We start from the raw sequence: 26,050 nt of genomic DNA, 5'->3' as shown, positions 1-26,050 counted from the left end.
TGTTACACTGAACTTCGCAAACACAGGAAACCACACACACAGACCAGTGCTTAACAGTTTTCCAGTCATCTCAGTTTGAATTGTTGACTTCCTCTAGCGGGCCATTTTGGTTGGTTCACTGGCACTCTGAAGTAAAGTGATGCAAATAAATGAAGAAATAAACTGAAACTGCACTTTTAGCACCCATGCTCTATGTTTGCCAGTAAAATGTTTAATAAACACGTTTCACGAGGGATGCAGCGGCACTGAAGCATGTAAAGACAAATGCAGCTTGCCAAGGGATAGGGCTTGAAATTTGTCTACCGTGTAGCCAAATAGGATATCTACAGTAAGGGCGGGCAACAAACAACACACATAAATGTCTATGAAAAAAAAGAGAAAATGGGTGATCCTAATTTCTCAAAGCTATGATAATAACAATGGTAGTTGATGATATTTGACATAGTAGATATGACAGGAGTTTGTAATAAGGCAGAGAGTGCTATTCAAATTGCCAAGCATGTCCACCCAAAACCTGAGCAGATAGTGAGAAGAACATCTCATTGTAAGCTGGGAAAGTACATCTATCGGGGAGTTGAGAGGGCGCTTTGAGCATGGTGCAGAGGAAACAGTTGCTCAGACACAACAGTCTTGATTTTACAGCACAAATTGACCCTAGAGAAGGATGTTGTTTCTTGAAGAGGTTGGTTCCATAGTTTGAGAGGGGTGATAGCAAGTCTACAGTATCTGATGTATCCGAAGGATGGAAAATAAATAATATGTAGAATGGCAGATCTCAGAGATGTTAATTGCAGTTTGTTTACTTATAACGTTTCTATTCAGCACATTCCAGACCTCTTCCTGGCTGACAGAGCCTTTACAACCAGAGACACCTATTGGAACTGACCATAAAGGAGAACCAGACACCAAGACTAGCAGCAAGTAATAAATCATTGTAAACGAAGGGCAGTTAAACAGCATATTAATGGGGAACAATGAGCACAAGTCAAAATCAGAAAGGTATATAACACACAGATGTGGTCAAATTTATTGGACATGTGGTAGGAGTAGATGTCTTTCCTAAGTGATTCACAAAAACTGCAAAGTTTATTTAATTAGATGTTGTTGTGACCTTTTCAGAAGCATCTTGAAACGACTAAGGACAAGTTATTTAATGAAAATATTGGAAGACTTTGCAAGAGGAACACCTGAAGGGCATAGTTTGGAAACAGATGGCAAAGAAACCTTAGACTCCAAAATATAGTCAACCATAATATTGATCGTACATAAATATGCAAAGACTGGAGTTAAATAAAAATGTTTTGTATGGAAATGTTAACAATAGGTCTAAATAATGTGAGTCTATTTTTAGGGCTGTTGTTTTGAAAAGGTGTTTTGGTAGTGGATGTTTTCACGAGAAGCTGCTTGAGGGTGTGACAGAGAACCTGAAAGAGAGATCTAAGAGTTAACAATAAAACAAACTCGATTGAAATATTAGTCACAAGCAGCGCCAAAAGTTAGTAAAAGTGAACGTAGATTGTAATGTAAACACAATGCTGTGGCCTCATTAATCTGTCCTCTGCCTTGTGTGTTTTTCTCATCAGTTGCTAAGACTTACTCAAGGTTTGTTCTGATTATACAACCGGATTTTTATGGAATGTCTAGTGGATCGGAATGATGTATAGTCAGTTTACTGAACATTACTCAACGCTGCTAAACCTTTTGTGCAAAGCAGCAGATTGTTTCATTTAAAAGGGGTGGCGTCACTAAGAAAGCATGTCAACATGACAGAAATTGCTTTTTAAACGCCCTTGTTAAATGGATAATGTAAACATAGAATCAAAGTACTTCTTAGTGTGTAAATGTGTGATACTTGGCAGTAAAAGAAAGCCTCGTTTTAGGTCTGGCTTGACTGCACAGCTGTATGAAAAATACCTTTTTCTAGTATACAGAGGGAACTTTGGGTCAGCCTCCTTCAGCCATGAGAATATATGTTCATACCCATTCAGAATTTGGTTTTAGAAATGTGGAGCTGGGTACGAATTGGCAAGCTGACTAATGCCACATTTATTAGGAGTGACCTACAGGATGCATTCAAACAACCAAAGGTTCATAATCATTCAATAGACATTTGGTAGTTTCTGGGGGCAATCACTGCAAACCTAATAATATTCAATGTTTGAGGAAAAAACATGTAACATTTCAAGAAACATATTTCAAAATATATGATTTTTACTTCGTGCATTCGGAAGAATCCTAATGGACTAGGGCTCCCAAATAAAGAGGGGTCGATGCAAGTGAAAATGAGTGACTGGATGAAAATGTGCACAAGCCATTATTAAAAACAGCAAACAGTTCACAAGACCTCTAAAGAATTATGCTTCACCATCACGATTGAGATCACAGTTCAGGAACAGAGAATTCATTCAGATAAGATCTGCACAATAAAAATGCCACGTTTCAGTCCCAAGAAAAGATTTGAAACAAGGAGTCTTCTTCATGTCAAAGGTGGGTGACAACTGAAAAAGCAATGGGATTGTTAACCCACATAAAGATCACGAAATGAAAAATGGACAAATGTAAAAAAAAATGTAGGTCATACTCTTACCTCCTAATGGCGAAAAATAGACATGTTCAACCATCAACAGTAAACAATCATGCTAGATCTGAAAATAACATAAATTAAGACATGCTCCATGCCTAATGGACAATCAGAAGTCAGAGAATCAAAATGGAGACAAATACTGGTTTTAAATCACTCAGTAATGTCAGTAACTCAACAAATAAAGGAAATTATCCATAGAAGGATTCTACAAATGTGCATTGTCACCAGAGATTGACAAGGCTAGACTAATACAAAAATAAGAGATGCTGCATCCATTGGGCCAAAAATGATGAGTACAGGATCAGCAAAGCAGTTTAAGGAGTTGTGCATGGAAATTATGGTGAGAAGCTCTGTGGTATTTCTCTGAATTCTGACCAGCTGCTAGGTAATTTTCTACATACAGCTACAATATAACTGTTATGAGGTGGGTAGGGCATTTTATTAATTTTATCTTTAGTGTCAAACAGGCACATTTCTCACATTTCTTATCTGTTTCAGGTATTTTGGCTGTGGTCTGGTTTTTGTCCAGGCTTTCACTGTTGCATAGAGCTTTTTAGGGCTACTTGTGGCTAAATCAATTAGAAATTTGAGCGGATGGCTTTGAAGATTCATGTTCTTGAATTACCTCACATCACAGAGGTTTTCCAAGTTACTCCTACTGGGTTTTTGATGTCAAGATAGTTCATTCAGTTGGAGTTCTTTCTCCTCATTGATTTTTTTGTGCACCAGCGGGAGGGTCTTTTGCTCTGGGTCATTTTTTCTTTAAAAGGGAGTGAAGTCCTTTAGGTTTTAAGCCAGGGTATAATTAAAGTTGTTGCTTCATTTGTGTTTCGATGTTTTGATTGGGTCTGAAGAACACTCTGCAAAAGAGGTGGCAAGTCCAGTATAATTTATGTTTATTTTGTCCCTCAGAAAAGTTATCGTTTTTTTCATTTGACCATAAAGTGAGATTTTAGAGGACAGGTTGAAAAGAATGTATTATTTTGGCTGTGGTCTGGGATTTGTCTCAGCTTTCACTGTTTCAAATAGATTTTTAGGGCTACTTGTGGCTAAATCAATTAGAAATTTGAGCAGATGGCTTTGAATATTAATTTTCTTGAAATACCTCACATCACAGAGGTTTTCCAAGTTACTCCTAGTGGGTTTTTGATGTCAAGATAGTTCATTCACTTGGAGTTCTTTTTCCTCATTTAATTTGTTTGTGCACCAGAGGGAGGGTCTTGTGCTCTGGGTCACTTTTTCTTTAGAAGGGAGTGGAGTCTTTTAGGTGTTAAGCCAGGGTATAATTAAAGTTGTTGCTTCATTTGTGTTTTGATTGATCTGAAGAACACTCTGCAAAACAGGTGGCAAGCCCAGTATAAATTATGTTTATTTTGTACCTGAGCAAAGTTATCGTTTTTTTCATTTGACCATAAAGTGAGATTTTAGAGAAGGACAGGTTGAAAAGAATTCAAGAGTGATCACACCATTCTGCTAGAATGAGACCATGAATTTGGAAAAAGGTGTGCTTTGGGAGTGACCAGAGTCGAACCTTTGGTGTGAGTAGGTTTCATGGTGTGTTGAACCAAGTCATTCTCAAGCAGAACGTAAGAGTGTGCCTATATGAGGTGTCCTTAGGAATTCCCCTGTGAAGATTGAAGTCACCAAGGAAATCACTAGCTACTCCTTGGAGGATGATAGAGGATATTTAGTCAGACAGATTTATTGGTACTATTAGGCCCAATAAGCACAATAAGGCACTGGAAGGTGGGAAAAAACAAAGAGGTAAATGACCTACAGTATATAGAGTTCCTACATATTACACAACTCAACTCCGATTTTCCCTTCCCAGTCCAGATGGATAATAGTGTAGTCTTTTGGAATCAGTAAGTTCACAATTCTATCAGTACTATGAAGTCAAGGGCCTGCTGTATGGAGATTCCATTCGCAAAAAAAGTGGTTACAAGTTCTGTTCTAAATTTTTGTGAATGGAATCTGATTTTGCGACCAACCTACTTCCTAATAGGTCAGTACACAAAATAGCAATCACAGAGGCTTATAGAATTACCTGCCTAATTAATATTAATTAGGCATGTCACAATTTGCGACCCCTTGTGACCAGCTAAAATCATAGGGATTGTAGCCCACCGTCCCTGTGATTGCCTTCCAAAATAGCAACATTTTTTAAAAACTAATCTGTGTTCTTTAAAGGAAAAGGTGTTGCTAAGAAACAAGTTAACTTTAAATTGTTAACATTATAGAATAACAGTGCCAACAAAGTTGGAGGGGGTGGACAGTAGGGGTGTGCAAAATTCACGTAAACATCGTTAGCTTAATTATAAAATTACAAAAATTTACAAGAAAATACAAAAAATTATGTCAAATGTGTCTTATATCCTCTTGTGCAAAAAGATGACCCGAAGGCGCATTTTCCATTTAAAATATAATGCTGAACAGCATTACGAGTAATGTACAAGAATGCAATGACATTTTGAATAGGAAATGCCACTCAAACTAGCCTTTTTCTAGTTCTTACCTAGCTATGATTCCTATCCATCCATCTCAATTTTGCATATCCTTTCCACTTTTTCCAAATTTCTTGTCCGTTTTTTTCTTCCTTCCACACCACTACGTTTTTATTTTTTCACGTCTGTCTATCTTGCTTTTTTTCTGTTGCCTTCTGCCCCACTGTTACAGAGTCTAGGAGTGTGCCAGTGGTCTGCCCCAGAGACATGAAGGTCTCATAGAGAATATTTTTTCGGAGGAGGTGGCAGCACTTTTTTTTTTTAGTGTAGCACCATCTCCCTCTAATGTTGATGGCAAGCAGCAGGGGTGGCAAGGGAAAAGGAAGGAGCACTGGAGGTAAGTGTGGCACTGGCTGAACCAACTCACTGCTGTAGCACGGAGCCAACAGCAGGACATGCAATTCTGGAGGTGCACAAGCGCATATTTCAATATCTTAGAGCAATAAAAAACAATGATGATACTTGTCCAGTTAATCGCCATTTTTATAAGATGCTTGGTGGAGATTACACTCTGTAGTCTTATAGTGCAACAGACTATGGCCCTCATTCTGACCTCGGCGGTCTTTTCGCAAGACTGCTGAGTTACCGCCGCGGTGAAGACCGCCGACCGCGGCGGTATGCCGCTGTGCGCATTCCGACCGCTGGGAGCGTTCCGCCGGGAAACCGCCGGCAGCCAGACTGGCGGTCGGCGGGAAAGTGGAGACTGGTCAACCTCCACCGCCACGCCAGCAGAACACCGCCCCCAGAATTACGACCCACATTTCTGTGTGGTGGTCTTCTGTTGGCGGTGTGCTGTCGGCGGTCACGTCCCTATGGCTCCCGTCGCCTCCCGGAGGACCAACGCACAAGGTAAGTTGATCGTCCGTGAGGGGAGGGGGTGGGGGGGTGTTGTGTGATGTGTGCGTGCATGGGGGTGTGCAGATGTGCATGTTGGGGTGCGTGCATGTCGGGGTGCGTGTATGTGCATTTTGGGGTGGGGGTGGGGAGGGGGTTCATACCACCTCTGGGGGGTGGCAGGGGGGTGGAGGGGGTGGGGGGAGGACTCGGGGGGCAGTGGGGGGTGGGGGGAGACCCCTATCAGTGCCAGGGAAGGAATTCCCGGGCCCCGATAGTGCCTACCGCCATGGTTCGCATTGCGGTTCCCGACCGCCAGAAACCGCGGCGGTAAGCAGGGTCATGATACGGGTGGCGGTCTTGGGGCGACCGCCGGGCCGGAGTGCGCAAACTCCAGCCCGTCGGTCATGACCGCCGTGGCGGTCGGAGTGGGGAAGTGGCGGTCGATCGCGGCGGTGACCGCCGCGGTCAGAATGCCATTTTTTGGACCGCCGGTCTGTTCGCGGTCCGACCGCCGCCTCTCCGCCGACCGCCAAGGTCAGAATGAGGGCCTATGTACCCAAGAGACTCAGAGGGAGAGACAGATAGAGAGACTTACAGAGGATGGACTCAAGATATACATTAGAAATGGACAGAAAAGAGCAGTTTGGTCTAACTACAGATGAGGAATTGTATGTCTACCTCTGACTACTTTCGTGAGTCAATGCCCGCATAGCTGCTATCTCTAGATCATTAAAAATGTTCTTGATTAATATGTTTTTAATAAGGTTTTAATATTTTGATTTTGTATACATGTTTTTACAGGGGCAGAGCCATCAGGCAGGACACACAGCATATATCCCATCTATAACTGGGCGACTTATTTTGGTTTTCAGTTATTGTCAGAGGCCAGGCTCTACAAGAGACTTACAAGTTTATTTTTATGATAGAAATCAAATAACGGATTGAGAAGTGACAGAAAAAAATGCCCACTAGGGTGAAATTGTGACTTGGGACCACATTGTGGTAGTATATTATTTGTTCATTTTAAAAAATTTAATTTTGAAAAAAAAATGTTACAGGGATTACTGTGGTCCAATAAATAGTTTCTTTAACAAAGGAATGAATTACGCTTTATTTGATTTTAAATAATTGTATTATATAAGGTACATTGTTTTTTGGTTAGCCTGGCCGAGGTGAATTGGATTATGGTGATGTGCACTGAGCCATATTCTAAGATGGCACAGTCATTAGTATTGGAGTTTTTGTCCATTTTCACTGTCTTTTAAAATGAGCACAAACAAATTTGTATAAATATCACATGTGTTTCTGACAACCAATCTCATAACAAAGGCACTTAGGTTCATATTTATACTCTGTTTGATCTGCATTTGCATAATTTATTTAATGCAAATGTGGCACAAACTTAACTCCATATTTCTATTCTGATGCTAGACCCGTCTAGCATCAAAATACTGGAGTTTGAACCATTTTTGAATGCCTCAACCCACCTTGCATCAATGAGATGCAAGGTAGGTGTTCCCATCCAAGAAATGACGCTATCCAGATAGAGCCATACTTATCCCCCCATGCTAAAATTACACATGGGTGGGAGGTGGACCCAAATAATGGTGCTAAGCTTGCTTAGTGCCATTATTTAACGTCTGGGATAGAGCAGGCGTTAGGGGACCCGTAGACCTATGAACACGGTAAAAAACCATGGAATGGGTCCACAAATGCCCGCCCCAAAACCTAGGAACACCCGCACCCACACCAGAGGGACACGACAGGATGGGGGACCCCATCTCAGATAAGTAGGATAAGTATAGGTAGGTATTTCCTAAAAACTTTTCTAAGTGCCATTGGGGGCCCTGACATGGGACCCCGGCATGGAAATGGGTGCAATGGCCATGCCCAGGGGGCACTGGTCCCCTGTGCTGGCCATTAGGGTGGTGGCCCTGACTCCTGTCTTTCCTAAGACACGAGTCATGTTTTTGGATGGTTGTGTGTCTAGAAATGAAGCAAGGCTGGTTAGCGGCATTTTTTTGCTGCTAACAAGCTGAGAGTCATTTTCTGTTGCACAACTTCCTTTTCCCCATACAACCACCTTCACCGGCTAGCTCCTTTTTAATTTACTTTAGCCCAAACTTAGTACCGCTTGCGCCATTCCTCAAATATGGCACATGGCTGGCGCTGCAGAATGACGCAAGCTGGTGCTAAACTTTTTGATGCAAAACTACGTTAGTGCAGTTTTGCATCAAAACAAATAACTATGCACCCTAGTGCACTGAAATGCATTGACAGTCCTTTGCCAATAAATATATTCACTCCCAGATTCCCCACGGAGTGCCCAGATTTCTTTACTTTCTTCAAGGAGTTAAATTTGCATTTGTATGCAGCACGTGCTGCTATGCTGCCTTCTGCACTGCTGGTTCTTTGGAGACCGCAGGCAAATATGCCTGCAGGTGAAGAGATACATATGCACACACACACACACTCACACACACATATATATTTATACACAAACACACACACACACAATGACATATAGTATCACAAGATATCATTAATTTTTAAATATATATAATACATACCCACATATATGCACACACACACAAACATATATATATATATATATATATATATATATGTGTGTGTGTGTGTATATATATATATATATACATATATATATATATATACACAAATTGTAATTATTTAGGCATTACTGATTTACATCAGAGTGTAAATTACTACTAAAAAAAACAGCAGTAAGTCCAGCACCACACATGGCCAATATCACTGCTACTGCAACACTTACCCTTAGGATATATTTTTATGTATTTTAATGCTATTTTTTTTTATTTGTAACTATTTTATTGCATTATTTTCTGCAGGAGAGTGTTGCAGTACCAGCGGTTGGCAATATGAGGTGCTGGACTTAATACTGTTGTTTTTTTTTTTTTTTTTTTGTAGTAACACCTGAATTTTGTGAATAAGCAAAAAGTAGTAAACTTACTCATAAGTGTAAATTACTAAAAAGTGTAAGTTACCTTTCTGGATCAGGCTCTTCATGTTTAGCACTATAGAAAATATAGCCTTCCTGTTCTACAGTGTTAAACCTTATGTAATGTCTAAATTATGCCAGTAGAACAAAAAGTAGACCTGTAGATAATGCATTTTGTATATGCATAAAAATGAGCAGGTGTATTAACATAGGGTTTCCTTAGACTTTGACTTCGAAATAGGAGGTGCTTGTGGTTCAGTGAGACTAGAGGGGTGTATCTGAGAGGGTGTAATTCAGGACTCACAGGACTGGAGGTCTGCGAGTGGATATCAAGAGTGTAATACTTACTGCCAAGTATTAGGATTCTGTTCCAAGATGAACAAGATATGGTTAGGCTGATGGACAGGAAGTGAGGAGGATGACAGTCAGATTGCTATGGTGGTGGGGCTCCATTTTAGTCTCTTTTGCTGCACACTCTGCATTCCTGTGACATGCAGTGCAAGATTGTTGAATAAAATTGCAGATGACTTTTTTGTGAGAATAGTGAAAATGAATACAGCTAGTGGAGTGCAGCTAGTGGAGAAACTATTTCACGTGTAGTTAATCATTTTTAGAACAGGGAACCATTTTTTGTGCAGATGTTAAATGGGTGAATATGATTGGTTACTTAAGCTGTCAGTTTTGTACCTGTAAATTATTAAATTAGCTATTCTTTCCTCTATTCAGCACTGAAGAAGAGGATCGGAAAAACCAAGGCTGCAGCTTCCCCAAAATGTGGGGGACATTCCCTCTAGAGCTGGTAAATCATTTTTTTTTCTGTTTAATTTTGTTGGATTTACTAATCTCATCTAGGATAACATTTATCATGGCCCTTATACTTTATTTTTGTTCTTAGTTTTCCTAACTTCCACTTTTTACTTCTGCCTTCTTAAACTCTCACACCTCTGTGTTTCTTTTTCTATATTCCCTTCTGCTTCTGAAGTATTCGTCATCCTGTCTTCTTTGCTTTTTCCTTCATTCACCTTTTTTTTCTTACTGTGGCATCCATGTCTTCCTTACCCTCTTTAACATATTTCCTCCCCAACCCCTTCTCCTTCTCTTTTGGATAGCAATAATTTCTGATTTTTCAAGTGTTGTTGTATAACCTGTGCAAATACAGTGGTTGATAGTGATATTGCTAAATGTTGTAAAGTCCCCTTTTTGGATGGTCACCCCCCACTTTCCACTGCTGGATGCTATTGCTTTTTACCTGAAAATGTACTGAGGCCTGCTAACCAGACCGCAGTACCAGTGCTCTTTACCTTAAATTGTACTGAGATTTTGTAAACTCTCTTGGCAAAGACTTCATCACCCCTGTAATGCCCCAATAAATGATACCTGTGGTACCCAGGGCAAGGGTGGTAAAGGGGATACCATGGCCACAGCACTGATTGTGCCACTCTGTGTGACCCAATTGAAAGAAATGCCTGCAGAGCCGCCATGTCAGCCTGCATGAGCAGCTTGTTTGTTTGAGTTTGACTCTGCCCACACCAAGTGCAGGCATAGTCTATTCACTGCCCATAGCACAGGTCAGTCATCTCTAAGGCTGGCCACCTATATCCCAGAGGTAGGTCGCACTGTGTTATGAGTGTGGACATATATACACAAGCATATATGACCCTTTGATAACACATAAAACCTAATGCTATCACAAGTGACCGGCGGTCTATAGGATAACATGGGCTGACATCCCGACTGTCCCCAGATGGCCATCGCCATGATGGCCTGGCAGATTCCCTGTGTTTGGTATCACACAGTGTGCTTTTTGGTCATGACCATGATTCTCGTGCCCAGGATTAACCATCATGTACCCTGGTGGCGTATTTAGAGGACGCCCACCAAGATACCAACTTACATCTGCTTTGCCCTTCTCACCTGAACCATTTGCCACCAAGATAAGAGTCTGCCCTCCTGCTGGTCATGCTAAAACTTCACCCAGGACAGAGACGAAGGATCTGCATAGGAAGGAGGGCACACCTCCTCCCTCCCAGGAAGGCTGGTGTTTACAGTAATCAAGGCGGTGATCCTCAAAGGCTTCACTGCCCTTAATGTGTAATATTGTGTCCTCCACCCAAGAACAAAGCCCTTCCCACCCTGACGAAGCTGGCAGGCAGGAAAATTAGCTATTCAGGAGGTGTAACCCCAAAGACTAGCCACACCTTTAGGGTGGGCTGGGGGGGGGTCTATGCAGCCGAAGAAGGGCTCTGCCATGTTGGCAAATCTTAGGAATAGTGGTTTCTGGGTAGGAAAGTGAAGTACTCCCACAGGAACTGATCACCACAGGGGTGGGCTAGCAGCAGGGACTAGTAGCCCATTGGTCACTATCCTCCACATCTTTAACGTCCCCTAAGGCAGGATTTAAGGGGCTCCCCTGGCACCAGAACCTTTGTTCTAATTTTGAATCAGAGAAGAGGCACAAAGAAGCAGCTGTCACTGACAACAGGACTTCAGACTCCGTTGCAGTGCAAAGAAAGGACACTCAAGTGCCCTGAGGAGACTTTATACTTGAAATGTGTGATCAATGTGTGTCTGTGGTAAAAACACATTGCTCCCAGGAAGAGGGACTTCAGTGAATGCCAGTGTACCAGTCTTCTGCAACCTTCAAAAGAATCATTTTGCTCCTTCTCCAGCAGTACAACCTGCCAGGCCCCTCTTGAGTAAGCCCAAAGAAAGTCAGTGACCTGCACCCCTGGAGTGGCAGTGAGGCTCTCATCATGTTTTGAGCCACTAACCCCTTCCGGACGACCACCAGCTGACAAAGTAACTGTGGACTACTTTTACCCACTGCCAAGGCTTATCTGTCACCAGCCCAGTAACTTGTGGCCTCTCGGACATAACTGACTACAGAGAGAGGGGGTAGAGGTTTGCAGTATTAGGGTGAGGGATACCTCCTCAATCTTATGCCATGCTCTAGAAAGAAAAGGGGGTTTATTTACTTTCTTCTGATTCTTTGGCCCTTTAAACAAGCCATGTTTCATTCAAAAATATGAAATCTCAAGTATTGCAAGTAAATCCAACACTTCAAGAGTGTTTTGAGGAGTGATCTGCAGTTAATTAGGCAAGCTCTGAATGATGGACCTATATTATTTGGCTGGGTTGTAGAAATAATTTTAAGACTCACTATGGGTGCACTGGGTACCTAGTTCAGCAGGTGAGACCCTCCAGGGATTATTTAAAGTTAGCCCGCAAACATTTCATACACCATCTTTATATATCAAATAGGGTTAAAAGGTTGTACTGGAAAGTCTGTTCCATTTCTTAAAGTAAGACAGACTGCTTTAGAGTAAGTCTTCACTTGTGTAGTGGATATGTTTATTTTTGCAGCAAGCTTGGTTCTGGCCATGATTCCAATGTGGATAGGTGCAGATGGGCTTACCTTTGGGGAACTAGAGGCACCCCCACTGTGCGCATCCACTGCGTGCCCACGGTGTGGACAACATTAATTAGTGTAGCACAATCAGGAGGGAAAGGAGAAGATTCACCTGTGTGCCCGACCGCCAAAGCACTAACCTAAATACCATCTGCGGTGGAACAGGAGAGGAAAACGAACACAAATATTACATATAGTTCCCCCCTTAAAAACACATATTTCTCCTTAACAAAAATTCAAAAAGTAAATAATTCCCCAAGTAAAATTCTATGAAAACTTTTTAAAAAGATTTCCACCAAGAGACCTTACAAACTGATCAGGAGTCTTAATGTGCTTAAAATGCAGGGATTATTTAAAAAAAAAGAACTATGCTTTTACAACCAAGTGCCCTACAATTACAATATTTTGAACACGCATGCGTTTCAGTATGAGAGTCCATAGCCAAACCTAAACCTAGCCTAACCCCTTGCAATTTAAACCTTCCTTAATGCTTAATTGCTTCCTAACCCAGAAATAATATATTTGCTGTGAATTATGAAGGAGGGTGTGATGTGTGTTGGTAGTAAGACTTAGGGGCATACGCAGGACTCAGAAATAGTGAACAAGCAAGGACACTGGAATTATTGTTGTTGTTATATAACTTATGTGCCAAAAATCAATAGTCGACCTGACATCATGCAGAACTCACTAGGCTAGCTCACCTTCCCTCAATCTGTGTTGGAAAACTGATGATGCATATTGACTCTCTAATTCATGACTTGATGTCACCTGAGAGACCCCCACCCTCCTTCTTTGGGACTATCTTCTTTGCTTTTTGAATGGGACAGCACCACAAGCAAAAGCACTTAGTAAAGAGGTTTCTCTGGCATGAGCTAAGTCACAGACGTCTCTCCATCTCAGTCAGTAAGTATCCTCTTGCGCACCTACACGCCACAAATGAAGGGAGGGGGACTTGGAAATTATTGCGAGTACAGTACATCATAATTAATCACTATCATCATCACAATGTTATTATAAACAATCACTTACATTAATAGGAAAATACCCTATGTTCCTATTTGGCCCTTTTGGGAGGTTAGGAAGCTGGCAGAAATAAAATAAAATAATTAATAACTAATTTGTGTAACTTCCGAGCCCATGTGGCTCTTATTGGAGGCAGGAAGCAGGCACAAATTAAGTAAATTAATTAATTAATAGTTAGTGTCTCTCAAGAACCCTTCGGGCCCCTATTGGAGGCAGGAGTGCAGGAAAATGTTGAATAAATTAATTTAAAAAAAATGTGTACTACAGACTACTAGGGTCAGTCACAGTCACAAAGACAATTTAATATATGTTGATAAAAACAAAAATAACAAAATGACATAGGGCCTGATTTAGAACTCAGCGGATAGGTTACTCCATCACAACGCTGACGAATATCCCATCTGCCTAATTCTATATCCCATAGGATAGAATGGTATTTAGATTTCAGTGGATGAAATATCCATCGTGAAACACAAATAGAGAGATGAGAGGTATATGTCTCTCCACACGTCCTCCCAAAGCTAAACAATGCACACAAAAGGTGTGGAGAGCTGATTGATATGGGCACACTCAATTAGGTTGTGACCCTAACACCATAAATAGTTTCATAGAAAATCTAATATATTGATAGAACTATGGAGGATTCCTCCTTTACCGAAGAAGTGGTCTCACACACTTAATTGTGTCACGCTTCATCATAGATCGCCGCTACTCACTCTGGTAGGACAGCGCCACACTGGCAGACTCAACCTCTTAGGCCCATGTTTATACTTTTTTAGCGCCGTATTTGCGTTATTTTTTTACACAAAAGTGGTGCAAACTTACAAAATACATTTGTATTTTGTACTTTTGCACTGCTTTTGCTTCAAAAAGCGGCACAAATGTGGCGCTAAAAAAGTATAAATATGGGCCTTAGTTTGAACATGACCTAATGGAGTGTGCCCATTTCAATCAGCTCTCACACCTTTTGTGATGGGACACACAAACACACACTGGGCCCACAAAATGGCTGCCACCATATGGAGGCATGGCAAACAAAGAACAAAGAGAAAATGGCTATTCCACCCTTGCTGTAGCCCCTTTCTCTCCATCCATCAGTACAAATCTGCATGATTGCAGAGAATGTATTGCATAATTATGCACCCAGTGACTGGGCCTATCTGAGGGCTTAGGCATACCATCAGTAAAGTTGCAACAATAAATTCAACATCACAGCACAATGTAAACAGTGAGAAAAGTTTAAATAAACTTTTAAAATGAAACATACACAAACTGCAAAAGGCAACAATTACCCCTGCAAAGTACTTTTAAAAATTGAAGAAAAACAACTAATCTACTTTCTGACACAAACACGCACACACACACACAGCGAACAAGCACATGGGGAAGAATAAAGAAAAATGTCTAGATACATGGATCTATAATCCAGCAGCCACCACAACCTTAGCCACCAACAAGCACTTGTAGGCAAACAATAAATAAATCTGACATGACTACAAAGCTACCCATAAATCCCTAAAATAATACAAAATATCTCTAGCACACAAGCAGTCAGAATGTGAAACAAATGAATTGTAAGCCTACAGCAGGCTACTCCCCTGAAAGTAAAATGCACCACTGTATTAAGAAAATTCACGAAACCATAAGGCAAGTAAGGAAATGTTATTAACCCTAGGCATTCACCGTCCCAAACACCTATTGTCCCTTAATCTCACACAGGCATGCTTGCATCCTACTCAATTCAAAATGCAGACCATCTGCAATTAAAAAGAAAACTCAAATAAAACTAACAAAAATACTGGTGCCTGACAACAAAAAAAACATTTTGCAAAGTACTGCAATCAACTAACTTATTTTTCCCAAAAGAGTTCAGATTCCACTTTTCAAGAGTTGACATACAGGAGAGGTTGCAGACAAAGGAAGGCTGATATTTTTTATCCAAAATCCAAATAAAAAATTATCAAGGGCTGAAGAAAGGTCTTCATGACAGAATTAGGAAGTTGAAGCTGTCGGTACAGTAGCCTCAGTCTCAATGGCACTACCTCTGGGTAGCTCAGAATGAAAATGTTTGAAAAGATTAATTTGGCGTCCCAAATTTACCCGAACAGTCCACTCGGATAAAAAAGTTAACATGAAGTAACTTTTCAAATTGTTTTATCAATCCTCACATTAAAGAAATGATACTCACATTTGGGTCACTCATGTTTTTGCCACAGGTCGTTTTTTGTTCAAATTTACATCTTATTTACACAAGTCATTCTAATGCTGTAATCTCGAGTATTATGTAGAATTTTCCCAAGATCACACAAAATTACGCCACTCTCCAGGATAAATGGTCATTGTACTATCCAAGGCTGCAGATATCTTCACAGAGACCCATATCATGGATCATCTTCTCCGTGCAGTATTCCCTCCCACCCTAGACACATTGCCAGATTCCTTTACGTATGCAGATATAAATTTAGAATTAACTGTCCTTCCATTCATGCAATCAAATAGTGGATCTACAGTGGGGGAAAGCATTGTACTACACCTACTTATGGTATTACTCAATGTGCAAATTATCAATGCCATCTCGTCAACTTCATCCTTTCACCACTTCCTCCAAATCTAATCCAACTGAATTGTGCTTTTCAGAATGCTATCAAATCTCTCTACAAGACCATCACAGTGATAAAATGATGTAAGCTTATTTTCCGTTCTGTAATTCAGACTAACCTCTTCCATTTTTTATGAAGAGGTGGTGGCATTTTGGCACCTCGTCTCTTCTAAAACTCCTCCTCAAGAAATGTATTATACATTCAGTGTTAATTTGGCCTCCCAATTTTACCACTCACTATTGGTAAAGTAGTTAATTAACACTAATACGCAGTTGTATTTCACGGATTCTGTGATTCACATTCCTAGGCTGGTTTCTTTCACTTGAGAAGCCACATTTAGGCACAGCTCACACTTTTGCAAGGAAATGCACCCAATCATTAGTCATTTTTTTAAACTATATATTTTATTTTGTGTAAGCATTTTCAGACATATAACAGTGTGACTCGTTAAGAGAATGGGTATAATCAGAACAGCATACAGTACTGCACGTGAGCGACAATAGGGCAGGAGTCCCAGACTGCCGGTCCTTGCCCCCAGGATTTCCCAGAAAGCCCAAACATGGGAGGGCCTTCCCTCCCAACAAAGCCAGAGCAAAGACCGTCCTTCCCACAGTATCCCAAGAGACCCTCAAAGGGAAAGACACCTAGCTGCAATTAGGACTCTCCCATGGAGTCCCCTGAACAGAACCACAAGGGTTGGTCACCGCAAGGCCATGTTTATTTCTTCATTTACCCCTGATCCAATCAAATTTTTGCGGCCAGTCCCTTGCTTCATAAACAACCTTCTCTGCCCCCATACAGACTTCCATTTCAGAGATCCACTGGATTCTTGTGGGCAGTGTAGAAGTACCCCAGCCCTGCCCAACGCCTCTTTTTGACACATTCAGCCCCAGCATGCAAAATATCAGCTTTTTTCCTGTGTAGGTCCACATTTCGTGGATACCCAGTAGAATGAACTGGGGTCTAGCCAGTGCTGGCTCCACAATCTCTGCATTAAGTTCTCGAAGGACCGGGTCCCAGTACAATTGAATCTCCCTACACCCCCAGAGAGTGTGATAAAACGATCCCTCAGCAGTGCTGCAATTCAGTTCACCGGTGACCCCTTCTGGCATATGGGGTCAATGCTGTGTGGCGGTGTGGCCTGGTGCTTTCCACACGATGATTCCTGGAACGGCTCAGAATAAAGCGGCTGTATCTTGTGTTAAGAGTTGAGTTCCCTGACCTGTATCTACACCCCCCCCCCCGCTGCCAAGGGAGCCGCGATTGCTCGACCACAGCACATCACTGAGAATCAAGTGCATAAGGGGTACTTGGCCCAATAGTTCAGGACCCATAATGGGTTGTGCTCTGGGACATCAAGAGTGAAAGGCCTTAACCACCACGGTTGGGCACAGTAACTTCTGTGTGCCCTGTGGCCATCTGAAAGGTGTCCTGATACACATTTCATTCATTGTACCAGTTCCTTGCTATTATTACCTAAACTCATCTTTAAGTTACCCTAGAATCTCACCAACACAGTTGTTACAATCTGCCTTTGTCCTGAAGCCCTTATGATTTTATAGAGTTGCTAAAGCTCTTATCATTGTCCATCCATGTTCCTCAAGCAGTAGCGTGGCAAGGGTGCATGGGCCCTGGTGCAAGCAAGGAAAATTGGCCTCCTATCTGTTGGTTTGTAATAGTAAAATGCAGCCAGAGGTTTGATACAATAGTCCCCAATCTCTTGTAGGGCCTGGTACCACTGCACCTGCTTCACCACTGATTGCTACACTCTGTCACTAAGCTACTACATTGTATGTGCCCCATTTGCTCAAGATCTTGTCTGCTCCTACACCTCAGTTTCGGCTCCACTTGTTACCTCACCTCACTGTCTACTAGTTTGACTAAATATCCATAAACTTTGTGCTCAGTGCTTTGACACAATCCTTGCAGGGCACTAAATGTTATACTAATCACAAAAATGACAGCATGTCCCAGGCCTCAACTAATGCGTGTCAGTGCTTCATTTCAGTCAGCGTTTGCATCTAGGGCACACCAGCACTCATTTAGGAGGACTGACACATACTTTTCCACATCAGACTTTGATCCAGTGCAAGGGAGAAAAAAAAAACACTCCGGGGGAAAAGAGGGTAGAAGGGAGAGGCGGAAAAACGTGTTAAAGGAAGAAAGCAGGAATGTGAAAGAGTGAAATAAAAAAGAAAGGAGTGTCTCGTGGTGGATTAAAAACATATGGAAAATCAAGACTACACAACCCTGGTTTTAGGCACCCAGACTTTCAGTAGCGCTGGCGCGGGCTTCTGAGCAAAACTTTGTTCCCGGTACTTGTTTTTTTTTTACAGAAAAATCACTGATGCCTGTTCGTGTGCACTTAACTTTTCATTCTCTTCATATGCAGCAAGCCGGCACGAGTTGGATAAAAGATATGTGTGGGCAAAATTATATATGCTTTTCAATGTGAAAGATGCGCAATTTTTGTGCACAGTGCACGTTAGTCGACAGGCATTTCGTTGGTCATCTGTAGGAACACTGTATGTGGTGGTGTACGATGGGTACAAAAGTCATGTGAGATACCAGTCAGAGATTCCCTTGAGAAGGAAATGTCTCTTGGCCGCTGAACCATCAGTTCTACATTTACTGCGACAGGTTCTGCTCGAACGATTTTCAGAGGGGTGAAAATTACTTAATAAACACGAACCGCCTGAGTGAGGCCCTCATCTTACTCTCTCCCTGGCTCTTGAATGCACACGTGTTATGAAAATAAAATGCAGTACAATTTACGGTATAAAGCCTGGCATGTTTTAGCAGGTGCTAACCTAACTCACTTGACAACTTGTTCCAAAGACGGCGACTCCCTCTTCCTGCCGCACGCGCCTTCAGTTAGCACGCGCCGTCCTCCCCAGTGCTAATCCCCTTTCCATGTTATACACATTGTCTCGTACATATTCCACTTATGTAATTCAGGCTCCTAGCCTGGTTTCACTCACTGAAATGCCAAATGACAGCAGAGTACACACTTGCCGTTAAATTCCACCCAGACATAAATCATTATTTGTCTGGATTTTAAATCGCAACCTGTGACTAGGACTCTGTTATTTAAATTCAATTTGCATATAGTAATCAAAAATCTAGATGACTACAATTAAAGAACTATAATATTAATAATACTAATAATGATATAAAAACAAATGGCAATGCAACGCACATTATTACTTTGTGAAATGTGATTTTATGCACGTGTGTACGAAATTCATCTTTTCTGCGTTGTCATCCCGGATTCTTGGTCACTATGTTTTTGATGGCTTCAGAACTCTGTGCACATAATCAATGCTATCCATTATTAAAATGTCTAATCGTAGTTTAGTTAGCTTAGGTAATACTGCACACTGTATATCAGCTCTATCCTAGTTTAGTTAGTTTAGTATATTCGCTATCTGTTAGGTTAGTTAATATAGTACACCCTACATGCACTGTATCATAGTTTAGTTGGTCTTGTTAATATTTCCTTATGTATATCCAAAATTTTAACATGGTTTATTTGGCATACTCATAATTGGGAAATTTAACACCTATAAGTCCATGGTGTATGGTACAAATTGTACCCAGGTCCTGAAGGTTAAAGGCCTCCAGTGGACTGCCAGACCTATTGGGCCATCCTATACAGTGACAGAGCAGACATGGCTTCAGGCCTACCAATGTAGCTTGACTGTAACAGTGTAAAACATGCACTGTGACCTCTAAGGTAAAAACTTCCTTCATACATCTTAATTAGTCATCCGTATACAGACCTTGTAACCCACAAGGCAGGGTGCAAGGTATTTAAAGGTAGGGCATACATGTAGACATTTAAAGAAACATGTCCCTATAGTAACTAGCTTCCACAACCCATTGTCCATAGAGAAACAGTGGGGACCAATATTAAATACTAATACTGTATTCCAGGAATAGGACCAGCTAGAAAAAATAATTAAATAACTATTTGTTAATTGTTACTAAAAATCCAATTAAGTTTGAAGTTGGATTTTTAATAAATATTTTTTTTAAAGTAACTTTTAGAAAGTTACCTTTTCCCTGCTCAAAGGTCCTGGGGGCTAAATTTCATTGGCAGTCTAGCTTCACCCAGCCAGTAATTATCCTTAAATAGATGTGAGTATGCGTGAAATGCCTCCAAAGAGCAAGAAACAGGCTGACCTGAATGGTCAGAGATGACTCCTCCTTTGCAGGTCCACTGGGTTCACATAAAAAACTTGAGACATATCTAAAAGTGGAGAGAAAAGGATGCCAATACCATCCTTGTGGATCCGCTGTCTGGTTGCTGAAGGACTGTCCCAAACTGAATTTTAGTGTTAAAAGTGGAAGGACACTAGGATTATCATAGTATGGTCCCCAGAACTCCCATTCCTAGCTATTAAAGTCCAAATTGATTGTGATGATGACTTTTGCCAACCTGGAAATGCCCAATTTTGAGTTGGGGAGAGGCCAAGGGGCCTTTTATCCAATTGGTGAGAGTGTGCTGAGGGGTCATCCAGATCTACTAGCTAGTGCCAGACATAAATGTGGTGCCCCTAGGCACCCTCTTCAGAACACTTTCTACACCTGTGAAGATCAGAAGAGGACTGGTTTTGCTGTCTGTGACACAAGAGGAGGCCTGAACTTCCAAAGCCTCCAAGGATCTCAGGAAAGGCAATTAGAGCCTCACAGCATGTCTGGCAGAGGCCAACAACATGGACTAGTCCAGGTCCAGTTGCCAATGGTCAACTGGGTACTTTCAAGGAAAAGCTTCCTGTAGCTTGTTGTATCCCTATAGATTGAACAGGAGGTCAGCCTTATGGCCATAGGAGTACCTTTCTTTGTTCTCGGTACAAGAGGGACTAGGTCCAGTCTTTCAGGGCTCCTCTTCTGTCACAGACAGCAGGGCCAGTCCTCTTCTGATCTTTCACAGGTCTAAAAGTGTTCTGAAGTGGATGCCTAGAGGTGCCCCATTTATGCCTGGCACTAGCTAGTGGGTTGGAATGAGTAAGCTTCTGAAAACAGATGAACATTCATGAAAACAGATATGTCATGATATGATTGAGCTATGATTGGTGCGAAGAAGCATACAATTTTATGTCCACTGTATCTCAGTTTGGTTAATGTACTACATGGTACATTCTCTGTATCTTAGTTTAGTTAATATGGCATTTTGTAAATCCACTGTATCATAGTTTAGTTAGCTTAGTTGATACTGCACACTGTATATCAACTCTATCTTAGTTGAGTTAGTTTAGTATATCCACTGTCTGTTAGGTTAGTTAATATAGTATACCTTATATCCACTGTATCATAGTTTAGTTCGTTTTGTTAATAGTTCCCAATGTATAGCCACTGAATCTTAGTTTAGTTAGTTTAGTTAACATATCGCATTGTACAACCACTGTATCTTAGGTTACTTAGATTAGTTGCTATAGCATACTGTATATTCACTGAATCTTAGTTTAATTAGTCTAGTTAATATTGTAGTTTAGTTAACATAGCAGGAATCTCTGACTGGCTTCATCACTTAACAAACCTTCAAGAGACTAAAAGACGGAGGCAAATCCTTTTCAGTTCAGGGATAAGTTCTTTTGAATGCCCTTAAACTCGACCTTGAGGGCAAACCCCAACAACCAATGTTCTTCAGAAATCTCTCTAAAGCTCAGTTATTCATGTTCAACTAGGTTTATAGACTTTGTTATAGCTAGTGAGGAGTACCAGATGGCTTGCACTTGGTTTGATTCCTACTACCACACACTATTTGACATTTAGGGCCTGATTTAGAGCTTTACAAATGACTTGTCACAAACGTGACGGAAATTTCGTCCACCATATTGCGATTCCCATTGGATATAATGGAACCATAATACAGGGGACGGGATATCTGTCATGTTTGTGGCTGGGGTAACCTCATCCACCAAAACCTAAATCGGGCACTTAATCAGAGAAGTATAGAGCTCTGAAATTGTCATGAGGTGGCACGCAGAAAAATAATAATTAAGAAAATGCATTTTGCAACGTTGTCCTTCAGGAGATTTCTTTTGGCATTTGACTACATTTTCTTCCAGGCTGAGCCAAAGGTTGTTACGAGTCCACAAACTATTGTGCATTCAACTTGCACTGTTTTAAAGAACCAATACATTTAGTAAAACCCGTATATAACTGGTTTCTCTGCGCACGCCGTGTCCACAGAAATCTGGTGTCTACAACCAACTTCTCCTCCCTTGTTGGGCAGTCTGTCGGAAATACCGACAGAAGTGCCTGAAAGGGAAAAGGCTTGGCAAGTGGTGTGGATAAGAGGCCACTTAAAGATATCACTGTAAACACAACTTGACTTAAGGACTTGTAACAGGTCTTATCAGCCCAGGAGTCCTGATATAGGAAAATTAGCTGTGTTTATGGACTTCCTGCTAGTGACCTTTTTAATAGCAGCTTTTTTGTTTCAGAGCAGTGTTATTGTTTCGCTGAGGAAATGGTTACAAATTCTGCCTGCAGACAGTTTTGTAGGACTGTCAAAACCTTTCAATCACCAACAGCAAATATATACAATGCACAGGATAAGCTATTCATTGTACGAGGCGCATAATCAGACTCGCCAATACGGAAATGATAGGCATTCACTCTTTTCCACTCACCTTTTTGTCCAAATGGGACTCTGTCCTGGAGTTCTCACACTGCAATGGAGCCTCGTCTGGGGAGAGGTGCTAATGGTGTTCGGGCATGAAAGGCGAAATGTGCAAGCAACCAACCTCTGTGCAATTTATAGTCATATAGCACCTGTGTGGTTTCAGATATTCAGGGGGTAGAGTAGTCATTTTCATTTTCATTTAGCTGGCGTGAAATAGAGATTTCCCAATTATCACGGCTATTGCAATGGCAGGGAGATAGCTTTGCGGGCTAACGCACTTATGTGTCCCAATGTTGGTATGTGTGTGACCTCAAAGTTGTACCAATTTTATATGATGTATTTAAAATAGCCTGATCCCAACTCAGAAGAGCTGTGGGGCACTATAGAAAGCAGATTTTTATATCAGTAGAAGCCCTGACACTTTAAGTGCAGTACATATGACCCTATTCTGCACATATTGTGTATTTCAAACCTACAAAAAAGATGGAACATGAGGAGAAGGTGTGTGCTAGGAAGGTGTATTGGGAAGTTGCATGCGCAGCCTACATCTCCCATTTAAAACATAAATACTGGGGGGATGCTCACTTTTGTCTCACATTCCATCTACCTCTGAAGACAAGTGCAGCTAATTAACCACTGTTAATTACCCTACTTTCCTCGTTTCCACACATCAAATACTTTTCACTATTTTCACCTCCACAAAAATAAACTGTATATTTTGTTAAAGCAGAATGGATACAAAATAGAGCTAAATTTAAAAGGCATCTCTGCACCACTTAAGATCTATCCAGTCTTTTGCTTATTCCTGGACTGTCCTGTGTTAGAAGTAAGAGAAGGGGTGGGTATATGTAAGTTTGACAATGTTTCATGGATGCGTGTGTCTCGCCTATTGGAGCTGCTAATTGCAGTAGAAAAAAACAGACAACAGACATTGCTAGCCTGACTGGAAACCCCTAAAACCAACTACCTATATCTGAATCCATTTATTAGGGGGGTATCGTACACCAAACACCCCCTTGGAGCTACGACCCTGCAGATGTTGTTGCCCATACAATGACACAGGCTAGCTAAATGGCTCAGTGAGTGGAAAGCTTGTCGCTGACAAATACAGTGATTTGGATGTCACATCATCTCATCAAATCTGAAAAAGGATGGTTCCGGTTTCTGTCCTTCCGAGGTTGGTAAACTGGGTGAGAGTAACATCTTTTATACAAGAGTGGAAGAAGTATGCTTAGAAGTGATATCTATATCTATATTTATATATATATATATATATATATATATATTTATATATATATATATATATAACATTGCTAGTGGGGTCGCCACTAGGTTGTTATAGTTAGGACCTAGTTTCTAGTTCTATAGAAAAAGCTGTTTTTTTACTTGCCTATATCTTTGGTGCCGCTTAGCGAGTCTTCACAAAAAGTTTAAAAAAAAATTGACAGTCAGATGAGCTGTTGTCTGGAAAGTTTCAGGGTGATCTGTCAATCGGGAGCTGAGATAAAGGAGGGGGGGTGACATTTAGAACATTTCCAAAGTTAATTCCCATAGGAAAAATTGAACAGCCATAGCACTGAAACCACTGGATGGTTTTACACCAAATTTGGCAGTAAAGTAGCTCTTGGTCCAGAAAAAGCCCTTTTCGCTATTTGGTGTAAATCTGTTCAGTAGTGTTTGAGAAATTAAAGAAAATCCAAATTTTTATATATAGGGACTCAAAGGATTTGCGACCCCTCCCGATCTCGTGCTGAGATCTGATTGGCTGCCAACACTTCAAAAAGAAGTGTTGGCAACCATGTTGGGTCTCAGCTTGAGCTGAGTCCAAGACAAAAATGTAAAAAAAAAAGGCCCAGGGTACAGACACCCTGACCTCCTTAGCTCTGGTGGTGGGCTCCCAGAGGAACCACCCCCAGGGCTAAAATGCAATTTTTAAAAAATGTACGGGAGGAGTCACAGCAGATCTGCTGCAACTTGAAAAAAAATTAAGCGTGGGTTCCCGCACTTTGCCTTTTTTAAGCCCCTGGGATGTCATTACTGTGCTTTGTTTAACATGCAATATACACCGCAACGTATAGCTGCATAAGAAATGTTTTCATTTATTTTAAGACAAAAAAATCCATGCAAACAATAATACAAAGAATACTCACACATATCTTCAGTGATGCACAACCCTTACCAAGGCAATATGTTACATTGGCGATAGTCAGTCTTGTTATTCAGGACTTTGTACCCTCTAGAGCAGCGGTTCCCAACCTGGGGCCCATACACCCCCAGGGGTCCGTGACACATTCCCAGGGGGTCCGCAGGTCTGGGCTGAAAGGAAGTCCCTTATCCAGCCGGGGCCTCTGACAGAAAAGTGTGTGTTTTTATATTTATTACTTCCTTTGTGCAGCAGTTTTAAAATCACTGCAAAGCCATGTTGGGACAAAAATAAAAGCATCAAGATAACCCTGGTGATGAATGTATCTGCTAGAGAGAGATGGGAGTTTTGTCTAGTAGCAGTTTTGACTCATTTAAGGTAGTGCAGATGGTTAACATGCCTGCTGCAAAAACGTGTATCATGCAAAGAACAATATTTTATGTGCATATCACAGTGGGTTACTGCTTTTGTTACAGAGATTCTTTGGTTACTGAGCATTTCATAAGTTACAATCTTAACCGAGCACAGTGAACTATAAACTGCCATCACAGAGCTGCACACAAACTGCACGGCACAAATTAGAAAGTTATGTTTTATCCCAGTCTTTCGTTTTCCTTATGCTGCTAAAAAAGGTTTGCTTGTATAGAAATACATTTGTATTATTAAAGTCAACATTAACCACTGTGATATGTTCTGAATCCTGAGTTTTTGCTTCTCCAGACCAAGCACTCTTAGAAAATGCCTACCAGTGTTGACGTGAATCCTACACCTTGTAGACCCTGTAAAGTGTGCAACACCCTGCACTGGTATGAGAGGTGCTATAAAACAAATGAATTACATGTGACAGAGAAGTTATGGAGAGGAGAGAGGCCATTCTGATTTTACTTCCTTTCCCCACCACATATTTATGTGAAAACGTTTTCTCAAAATGTAGAATCTGACCTAAGGATTCAACTTTCCTAAATAAAACTAAACATTGAAAAGTTAGTCGTCGACATGCAGCGCCAACCTTCCCATTAAAATTTTTCGTTTTTTGCATTTTTTTTAATATAAAATAATCATATCTTTGGTAATTTGAGTATTTGTTTGGTGTGTACTTGTTTGTATATTTTGTGAATTAATGTTTGAAATTTAAGTTGTACAAATTGCTTGGGGGTCTCTGGCTTCCAGTAATGATTCAGTTGGGGTCCTCAGGAGTCAAAAGGTTGGGAACCACTGATCTAGAGGTAGGCTACCAAAGAGAAAGGACCATTTGGAAGAGTTGCACATTCAATGCCACAGCAATTATGCCTCTTTAATGTTTTGACCGGCGGGCTCTCATCAATGTGGTTGACGT

At 41.1% G+C, this 26,050-nt stretch overlaps 1 long non-coding RNA gene across 1 annotated transcript in view; it reads left to right on the top strand.

Moving 5' to 3' along the window:
- Positions 1-26,050, top strand: part of LOC138268244 (uncharacterized) — a 449,076-nt gene that overhangs the window by 221,015 nt on the left and 202,011 nt on the right. The window contains exon 3 of the long non-coding RNA XR_011199963.1: positions 9,632-9,704. This is a non-coding gene — a long non-coding RNA (uncharacterized lncRNA). The remainder of the gene's footprint in view (positions 1-9,631; positions 9,705-26,050) is intronic.

The sequence above is a fragment of the Pleurodeles waltl genome, chromosome 12, assembly GCF_031143425.1.
Source record: "Pleurodeles waltl isolate 20211129_DDA chromosome 12, aPleWal1.hap1.20221129, whole genome shotgun sequence".
In the NCBI taxonomy this organism is placed as follows: domain Eukaryota; kingdom Metazoa; phylum Chordata; class Amphibia; order Caudata; family Salamandridae; genus Pleurodeles; species Pleurodeles waltl.
This window is presented reverse-complemented; position numbering and strand designations above follow the sequence as displayed.